At 33.2% G+C, this 9995-nt stretch overlaps 1 pseudogene; it reads left to right on the top strand.

Moving 5' to 3' along the window:
• Positions 1-863: 863 nt before the first annotated feature.
• Positions 864-1274, top strand: LOC141502338 (large ribosomal subunit protein eL27-like; annotated as a pseudogene).
• The last annotated feature ends 8721 nt before the right edge of the window (positions 1275-9995 follow it).

Genomic DNA, 9995 nt, shown 5'->3' with positions numbered 1-9995 from the left:
ATTTTAATAAAATTGAAAGGAAGAAAATCATTGCTCTAATAAATAAAACTAAGAGTTGTTTTTATGAAAAACCAATAAAATAGAATAATCTTTGGTTAATCTTATTAGAAAAGGGAAAGAAGACAGCAAATTACTAGTACCAAAAATGAAGTGGATGAACATATTACCAATGAAAAGGAAATTAAAGACAAAATTCAGAGCTATTTGTCCAACTATAAGCCAATAAATTTTACAACCTGAGTGAAATAAATGAGTATTTACAAAAAATCCAAACTTCACAGATTAAAAGAAGAGGAAATAAAATACTTAAATACCCCTATTTCAAAAAAAAAAAGAAGTTGAAGAAACCATCAATAAGCTCTCTGAGAAAAAGTCTCCAGGTCAGAAGAATTTACAAGTGAATTCTACCAAATATTTAAGGAACAACTAATTCCAAGTTTATATTAGCTATTTTAAAAATAGAAGAAAGAATTGTGCTAAATTCCATTTATGACATCAATGTAGTGCTGATATTCAAACCAGGAAGAGTGAAAGTAGACAAAGAAAATTATAGACCAATCTCCCTAATGAACATTGATGCAAAAATCTTAAATAAAATTTTAGCAAAGAGATTACAAGTTATTACTGAGATAATACACCATTATCAGGTAGGATTTATACAAGGTAGGTAGGAATGGTTCAATATTAGGGAAACACTCAACATAATTGAACATATCAATAACAAAACCAACAGAAATCATATTATTATCTCAATAGATGCTGAAAGAGCCTTTGATAAAATACATCCATTCCTATTAAAAATGCTAGAGCAGGAAGTGTGCTCCCTTCCTTCTGGCTCAAGGAGTGTCCCTCTTCACATTGAAATGGGCAAGTTCATGAAACCCGGGAAGTTGGTGCTGGTCATAGCCTGATGGTACTCTGGGTGCAAAACCATCATCACGAAGAACACTGATGATGGGACCTCCAACAGGCCCTACAGTCATGCCTTCGTGGCAGGTATTGGCTGTTACCTTTGCAAAGTGATGGCAGCAATAGGCAAACAGAAGGTTGCCAAGAGATCAAAAATCAAGTCCTTTGTGAAGGTTTATAACTACAACCACCTCATGCCCACCAGATATTGTGTGAATGTCCCATTGGAGAAAACAGTTGTCAACAAAGATATGTTCTGTGACCCTGCACTGAAACAAAAGGCCAGGAAGGAGGCCAAGGTAAAGTTTGAGGAAAGGTACAAGACAGGCAAAAACAAGTGGTTCTTCCAGAAGCTATGGTTTTAGAACTATTCTGTTGGTCAATAAATAAAATGTTTACTAAAAATGAAAAAAATGCTAGAGCATAGGAATAAATGTTTTCCTTAAAATAATAATAGTACCTGTTTAAAACCATCAACAAATATTATATGTAATGAGATTCAACTAAGAACATTTCCAATAAGATTAGGGTGAAACAAGGGTGGCCATTATTACCATTTCTATTGAATATACTAGAAGAAATGTTAGCTTTAGCAGTAAGCTAAGAAAAAATATTGAAAGAATTATAATTGGCTATGTGGATAATATGGTGGTATACTCAGAGAATCCTAGAAAATCAACATAAAAACTACTTGAACAACTTCAGCAAAGTAGAAAGATAGAAAATAAACCCACATAAATCATGACCATTTCTATATATGAACCAGAAAGCCCAATGACAAGAAATAGAAAGATAAATTCAATTTAAAGTAACTGCAAACAACATAAAATACTTGGGAATACACCTCCCAAGACAAATCAGAAACTACATGAACACAATTACAAAATACTTTTCACACAAATAAAGTCATATCTAAACAGTTGGAATAATGTCAATTGCTCATGGTTAGGTTGAGCTAATATAATAAAAATAACAATTCTACCCAAATTAAATTAATTATTCAATGCCATACCAATCAAACTACCAAATCACCATTTTACACAGCTAGAAAAAATAGTAAGAAAATTCATCTGAGCAAAAAAAAGTTCAAGAATATCAAGGGAACTGATGGAACAAAATGTAAAGGAAGTTAACCTAGCTGTACCAGATCTAAAACTATAAAATGGCAATCATCAAAACTGCCAGGTACTGGTTAAGAAATAGAGAATAGACCAGAGGATTAGCATAGGTACAAAAGAAACAGTAGTAAATGACTTTGGTAATACATTGTTTGACAGACCCAAAGACATTAGTTTCTGTGATAAGAACTCAATATTCATCAAAAAAATTTCTGGAAAAACTGGAAAATAGTGTGGCAAAAACTAGGCATAGACCTTCATTTCACTCTATATACCAAAATAAGTTCAAAATTGGCATAGGATTTTGATAAAGAGAGAAACCATAGTCCAAATAACAGATCAAGAAATATTTTATCTATCATGTCTTTGGAAAGGGGAGAAATTTATGACCAAATAAGAAGTAGAGTACATTATAAATTGAAAAATGGATGATTTTGACTATATTAAATTAAAAAGGTTTTATACTAATAATACCAATGAAGCCAAGATTAGAAGAAAGACAGAAAGCTGGGAAACAATTTTCACAACTAGGGCTCCCAATAAAGTTCTCATTTCTAAAATAGGGAGAGAATTGAATCAAATTCATAAGATGTTCCCCAACTGATAAATTATCAAAGGATATGAGCAGACAGTTTTCAAATGAAGAAATTAAACTGATATATAATCATATAAAAGAATGATACAAATCATTACTTATTAGAGAAATGCAAGTTAAAACAGCTATAAAATACTACCTGATACCTATCAGATTGGTTAAAATTATAAAAAAAGGAAAACAATCATTGTTGGAGGGGGTGTGGAAGGACTGGGACATTAATGCATTGTTGGTGGAGTTGTGAACTGTTTTAGCCATTTTGGAGAGCAAAATGGAACTATGCACAAAGAGTAATAAAACTGATCATATGCTTTGATCCAGCAATACCAATACTTGACCTATTCCCAGAAGACATCATAAAAAATGGGAAAAGTCCAATAGGTTCAAAAATATTTGTGGCATGTCTTTGTGCAAAGAATTGGGAATCTAGGGGATGTCCATAAATTAGGGAAAGTTTATGGTATATGTATGTTATTCTGTACTATTTTTCTATAAGAAACCACAAAAGGTCAGACTCTAGAGACACTTGGAAAGAATTACAGGAATTGATACTGAGTGAAAGGAGCAGTACCAATTGTATACATTTACAACAACATTGTGACTTGGTCAACTACTATGATGATGCAACTCCTCTCAGCAATCCAGAGATCTAGGAGAACCTTAGGAGACCTGTTATAGAACATGTCATCCATATCAATAGAGGAAAAAAATAACACCAAAAAAACCCATAGAATCTGAATGAACAATATATTCACTTTTTTAAAAAAATGTCTCTTATGTTATTACCTCCTATTCTATGGTTTTCTTTCTTTTCCCTTAATCTTGATTCCTTAAATAAAAAGTGATTAATGTGCAAAGATGCTAAGCTCAAATGTACATGTATAGTGTTCACTAGACTGTATACTGCTGAGGGGAGAGAAGTGGCAAAAAAAGGTGGAAGAAAATTGTATAACATAAATATGCAAACAGATGAATGTTGAAATACTTTCATAACATGTAATTGGAATAATAAAATAAAACAAAATATTATTTAAAAATAAAGAAAAGGAGCAGCCCCCAATGACCAAGATATTTCTTTGATCCTAGAGCAAGACTGTACTCTCAGCCCTTGGGCTCAGAAGAGGGGTTAGTAGGTAATCACTCCAATTCAATTGGGGACTTGCAGATAACTGACAAGACTGGACCTGAAACTGTCTAGCAGAGCTCCACATAAGGATCTGTTTACAACTATTTTGCCTATATCTAAACAAGTGTCTTGGTCTAGAATCTTGGAAGCCTATATGAGCATTAATTAAAGGATACAGGGGCAACTAGGTGGTACAGTGGTTAGAGCACTGGCCCTGGAGTCAGGAGGATCAGAGTTCAAATATGACCTCAGATACTTAATAATTATCTAGCAGTGTGATCCTGCGCAAGTCACTTAACTGCATTGCCTTGCACCCTCCCCAAATTAAATGATCTACCAAAAGTTTGATTTCCTATTATGTCACGCTCCTTTGATCCTTGAAAGACACATTACTCAATACTGCACATTTCATTGTATATTACTTCATACAAATCTTCCTAGGATTTTCTGAAACCACCATGTTTAACATGTCTTACTCTATAGTAGTAGTTCATCACATTTATATACCATAATATGTTGTTATTCCCCAATTGATATGTTCAGTTACTCCCGAATATGATTAAGTTACTCTCCAGTCCTTTTACTGTAAATGATCATTCTAACAGTACATATGGATCATTTCCCTCTTTCTTTGATTTCTTATGGGTATAGATCTAGTAGTCTTGCTTCATTTCTATGAACTAAGAATGGTGCCCCAAGACGTGGGAAAACTGGACACTAATGCATTGTTCATGGAGTTGTGAATTGATGTAATTAGCCATTCTAGAGAATCTTTTGGAACTATGCCTAAAGAGATATAAAACTGTTCATACCTTTTGATCCAGCAATACCACTCAAAGAGATCATAAAAAAGGAAAATGATTCACCTATAAAAACATATTTATAGCAGCTATTTCAGGGATTGCAAAGAATTGGAAGTTAAGGGGATGGTCATCTATTAGGGAATGGCTGAACAAGTTGTGTTATATGAATATAATGGAATACTATTGTTCTGTAAGAAATCTTGAGCAGGCAGATTTCAGAAAAACCTGGAAAGACTTTACACGAATTCATGCTGAGTAAAGTGAGCAGAACCAAGAGGACATTGTACACAACAATAGCAACATTGTGTGATGATCAACTATGATATACTTAGCTTTTCTCAACAACATAGTGACCAAAGACAATTCTAAAACACTTGTGATAGTACAGAGAAAGACTTATGAAGTCTGAATATAGACCAAAGCATTTTCAATTTTTTAAACTTGATTTTCTTTTTGGTGGCTTCTCCCTATTTGTTCTTTCACAACATGACTATTATGGAAATACATTTAACATGATTGTACATGTGTTATCTATCTTAGATCACCTGCTATCTTAGGGAGGAAGGGAGGGAGGGAAAAAAAATGTAGGATGCAAAATCTTACCAAAAATGAACATTGACAATTATCTTTACCTTTAATTAGAAAAAGTAAAACTAAAGAAAAAATAGTGCCCCCAAAACCTTTAGTATTTTTAAGCTATTTAGTACAGTTTTTAAGCTATTAGCTTATAGAGATAGGATCACTGTATTTACCAAAAAAACCCTCAAGACACTGAAATTGCTTTCATTTCTAAACCTAGAGAGTCAAAAGAAGAGGAAAAACCAGACTAATTTCCATAATTAATATTGAAGCAAAAAATTTTAGTTAAAATACTAGCAGGATTGAAGCAGTAGAGATTGAATTTATATGAAAAATGCAGGACTGATTGAATATTAGAAAACATAAGCAAAATTGACTATAATAATATTATTATTGATAGATACAGAAAAAATTTTTGAAAAAAGATAATGCCCATTCCTTAAGAAACAAGCAAATGCACAGGAATAAATGGGACTTTTTCATTAAATGATATGTAGTATTTATCTAAAATAAATAGCAAGCATTACTTGCAATGGTGATAAACTACAAACCTCCCCAATTAGACTGGAGGTGAAGGAAGAATAGCTGCAAGTGCATTTTTTCAATATCATGCTAAAAGTGAAAACTATTCCAATAAGACAAGAAAAAAAGAAATTGAAGGACTAAAAATAGGCTATGGTGAAAGAAAACTATCATTTTTTGTAAATGATGTGATAGTACACTTAAAGAACACTAGAGAATAAATTTAAAAATAATTAGCTAAAACAGTTAACTTTAGCACAGTTTCAGGATGCAAGATAATTACACATAAATCATCAAAATTTCTATGTTACCAATGAAACTCATAAAGAGTTAAAGCAAAGTGGCCTCCACAAAATCAATTATGCACCTCAGCTGAAATCAGAAAATAGAAATATAGACTATAGACTATGAACTCAAATAAAACAAAAAAACAAAGCAAGAGCAACAAAATATATTTAATATATTTATATTCTCTCTCTCTCTCTCTCTCTCTCTCTCTCCAAACACACACACACACACACACACACACACACACACACACACACACACACACACACACACACACATTAAATTGCAAGAGAAAACCCAGAAAACTACACTACTGAAAGACTTCTGGAGATTATGAATTAAAAACTATACTTAACAAGTGCACCAAAGAGCACAGCATCTAAATACTTTAAGAAAAAGATAAATAAGAAAGAGAAAAAGGCAAGAAAACTCTAATATTAAATGTCTTCAGTGTAACTATTTCAGAGTTAGACAAGTCTATTAAAAGAAAGAAATAAGAAAGAACTTAAAGACTGGAATAAGATTTTACAAAAGTTTGACAAGATGAATTTTTGGTGATTATTGAAAGGGAATAAATGGATCCGAAAATAAATCAGGAATACAGGGAATTTACAAAATTGACCATTTATTAAGTCACAATAATCTTACAAACAAATATATAACATGTATAACCTGTATCAGATTGCTTACTTTCTTGGGAAGGAGGAAGAGCAGAAGGAAGGGGAAAAATTTTGAGCTCAAAATCTTTTAGAATATGAATGTTGAAAATTTTCTTTATGTGTCACTGGAAAAAAATAAAATTGCTTAATAAAAAAATATAGAGAAAAAAACAAAGAACAAAGGAAAAAATCAAAAACCGAAAACCAAAACCCCAAAAAAGAAAGGATTAAAAATGAACTGGAAACTAACAGTCCTGTAAAGTTTGTGATTGGAGAACAAATTGGTGAAATGATGGGGAATTTCATTTAGGTTGCTGAAAACAATAAAACAACAAACTTTTTTTTTGGTTTTTGCAAGACAATGAGGTTAAGTGACTTGCCCAGGGTCACTCAGCTAGGTAACTATTAAGTGCCTGAGGCCAGATTTGGACTCAGGTCCTCCTGACTCTAAGCCTGGTGATCTATCCACTGCACCAACAGCTGCTCCTAACAGTATACATTTTGGGGGAGGCAGTCAAAGCAGTGCTTAAATAAAAATTTCTGTTTTAAATGCTTCTAGATTAATTTGACATGCAGCTTAAATATAAAAAACCAAATTTTTAAAAACCCAATTAAATGTCAAAATTAAAATCTTGAAAAATCAAAGAAGTGATTAAAATTGAAAGAAAAACATTTATTTAATAAACCTGGAGCTTTTATTAAAGCAATCAAATAAATAAACAATTTCTTAATAAGAAAAAAGGTAAACCCAATAACAGCACAAAAGTTCAAAAGAATTCAGAACAAATGAGAATAAAATGACAATATTAGTAGAAATTAATTTGTCAAACTATATGCTAAAAAAGCCAATTTAAATGAATTATTATTTGCAAAAAAGTATAAAATCATTTAATACAATGCTTGGCATATGGATGACATATTAGATATTTATTGATTCTAAGATATAAAATACCCCAATTAAAAGAGAAAGAAATAGAATGTTTTTTAAACTTAAAAATAGAATAATTTTAGCTAAGCCATAATTATTTTTTCTTTTTTTTGGGGGGGGGGGATCTGTCTTTATTTATTTATTTATTTATGTGTTACTAAAATATTCTTGTTGCAAGAGTATCCCCCTTCCCCCTACAACAATAAAAAAAAACCTCATGAGAAATAAAGTGAAAGAAAGAGAAAGATATATGCTTCATTCTGTATTCCAATACCATCAGCTCTGTCTCTCGGATGGATCACATTTTTTATCATAAGTCCATCAGAGAAGATACTCCCATATTTTTCCACAGTTGCTGTTGTTGTTCCCTCCATCCATTCCTCCCAATTACCATTTATTATATTCTCTCTCTTCTTTCACTCTGTCCCTCTTCAAAAAAGTAGGCCAGGCAAGTGGCACAGTGGACAGAGCATCAGCCCTGGACCAGAATGTCCCAAGCCTACATCCCACCCCAGAGATCCAGCAATGACCTGACCCCATGGTCCTGGACAAGCCACCCAATCCAACCCTTACAAAAATTAAAAAAGAAAATATGTTATATCTGACTATCATCTCCTATGATCTACCCTCTCCTCTATCACCCACATCCCCCCTCCCCTCCCTCATTCCGCTTTTCTCCTTTTTCTTCTAATGTCTATACCTTATTGAGTGTGTATGCTGTTTCCTCTCTGAGCCATTTCCAATGAGAATGAAGGCTCCCTCACTCCCTCCCTCACCTTCCCCCTTCCATACCATTGCAAAAGCTATTTCCTGCCTCTTATATGAAATATCTTAGTCTATTCTACCTCTTCTTTCTCTTTCTCCCAGTATATTTCTTTTTTACCCATTGACTCCATTTTTACAAATTCAGCTCCTTTCCTTTGCCTTGTCTACATGTGCTCCTCCTAACTGCTCTAATAAATTAAAATACTCATATGAGTATTATCTGTAGCATCTTCCATGCAGGAATAGAAGCATTTCATCATCATTAAATCCCTCATAATTTACCCATTTTGTCCACCCTCCCTATGCTTCATCTAAGTCCTGTACTTGAAGATCAAACTTTCAGTTCAGCTCTGGCCATTTCAACAGGAACATTTGAAATGCCCCTGTTTCATTGAAAGTTCATCTTTTTTTTCCTGGAAGACGATGTTCAATTTTGCTGAGTAATTGATTCTTGGTTGCATTCCAAGCTCTTTTGCCTTCCAGAATATTATATTCAAAGGCCTATAAGACCTTAATGTAGTTACTGCTAAGTCTTCTGTGATCCTGACTGCAGCTCCATGATATTTGAATTGTGTCTTTCTGGCTGCTTGTAATAATTTCTATTTCACAAGGGAGTTCTGGACATTGGCTATAATATCCCTGGGGGTTATTTTTTTGGATCTCTTTCAGGAGGAGATAAATGGATTCTCTCAATTTCTATTTTACCTTTTGCTTCTAGTATATCAGAGCAATTTTCCTGTAAAAATTCTTTTAAAATGAAGTCAAAGCTCTTTTCAGAGATCATTACTTTCAGGTAGCCCAATAATTTTTAAATTGTGTCTTCTGGATATATTTTCCTGATCAATTGTGTTTTCAATGAGATACTTCACATTTTTTTCTAGTTTTTCATTCTTTTGGTGTTGAATTATTGAATAGAGATTCATTTTAAAGTTATCAGCTTCCTTTAGCTCCATTCTACATATGAAGAATTTGTTTTCTTCAGAGAGCTTTCTTATCTCATTTTCCATTTGGCCAATTATTCTTTTTAAGGAATTTTTCTCAATATCTTTTTGAATTGTTTTATCCATTTGACTAAACTAGTTTTTTCTTTTAGTTTTTTGCAAGGCAATGGAGTTAAGTGGCTTGCCCAAGGCCACACAGCTAGTTAATTATTAAGTGTCTGAAGCTGAATTTGAACTCAGGTACTCCTGACTCCAGGGCCGGTGCTCTATCCACTATGTGACCTAGCTGCCCCCAAACTACTTTTTAATATGTTATTTTCTTCAGCATTTTTTGGATCTCCTTAACTAAGCTGCTGACTTTGTTTCCATGTTTTTATTGCATCTCCCTCATTTCTCTTCCCAATTTTTCATCTACCTCCTTTACTTGATTTTCAAAATATTTTTTTCAGCTCTGTCATAGCTTGAGCCCAACTTCTATATTTCTTGAAGTCTTCAGATGCAAAAGCTTGGCCTTTATCACCTTCAGAGTGTGTATTTTGGTCCTCCATGGGACCAAAATAATTGTCTATGATCAGGTTCCTTTTTTTTTCCTGTTTACTCATTTTCCAGCCTGTGCCCTGGTTTTAGAGTGCTTCCTGAGCTTTTGAGTATTTTGAGGACATCCCACAAGGAACTCAGTATGTGAGGGTCTGACTGCTCTCCTTCCTGTGTTCTGGTCTGTGGTAGACCATAAATTCACCCATCTGCCCTGGAGCTGTGAGG

The sequence above is a fragment of the Macrotis lagotis genome, chromosome X (genome assembly GCF_037893015.1).
Source record: "Macrotis lagotis isolate mMagLag1 chromosome X, bilby.v1.9.chrom.fasta, whole genome shotgun sequence".
Taxonomy (NCBI): domain Eukaryota; kingdom Metazoa; phylum Chordata; class Mammalia; order Peramelemorphia; family Peramelidae; genus Macrotis; species Macrotis lagotis.
The sequence above is the reverse complement of the archived record's forward strand: the minus strand, read 5'-3'. Positions and strand labels throughout refer to the sequence as shown.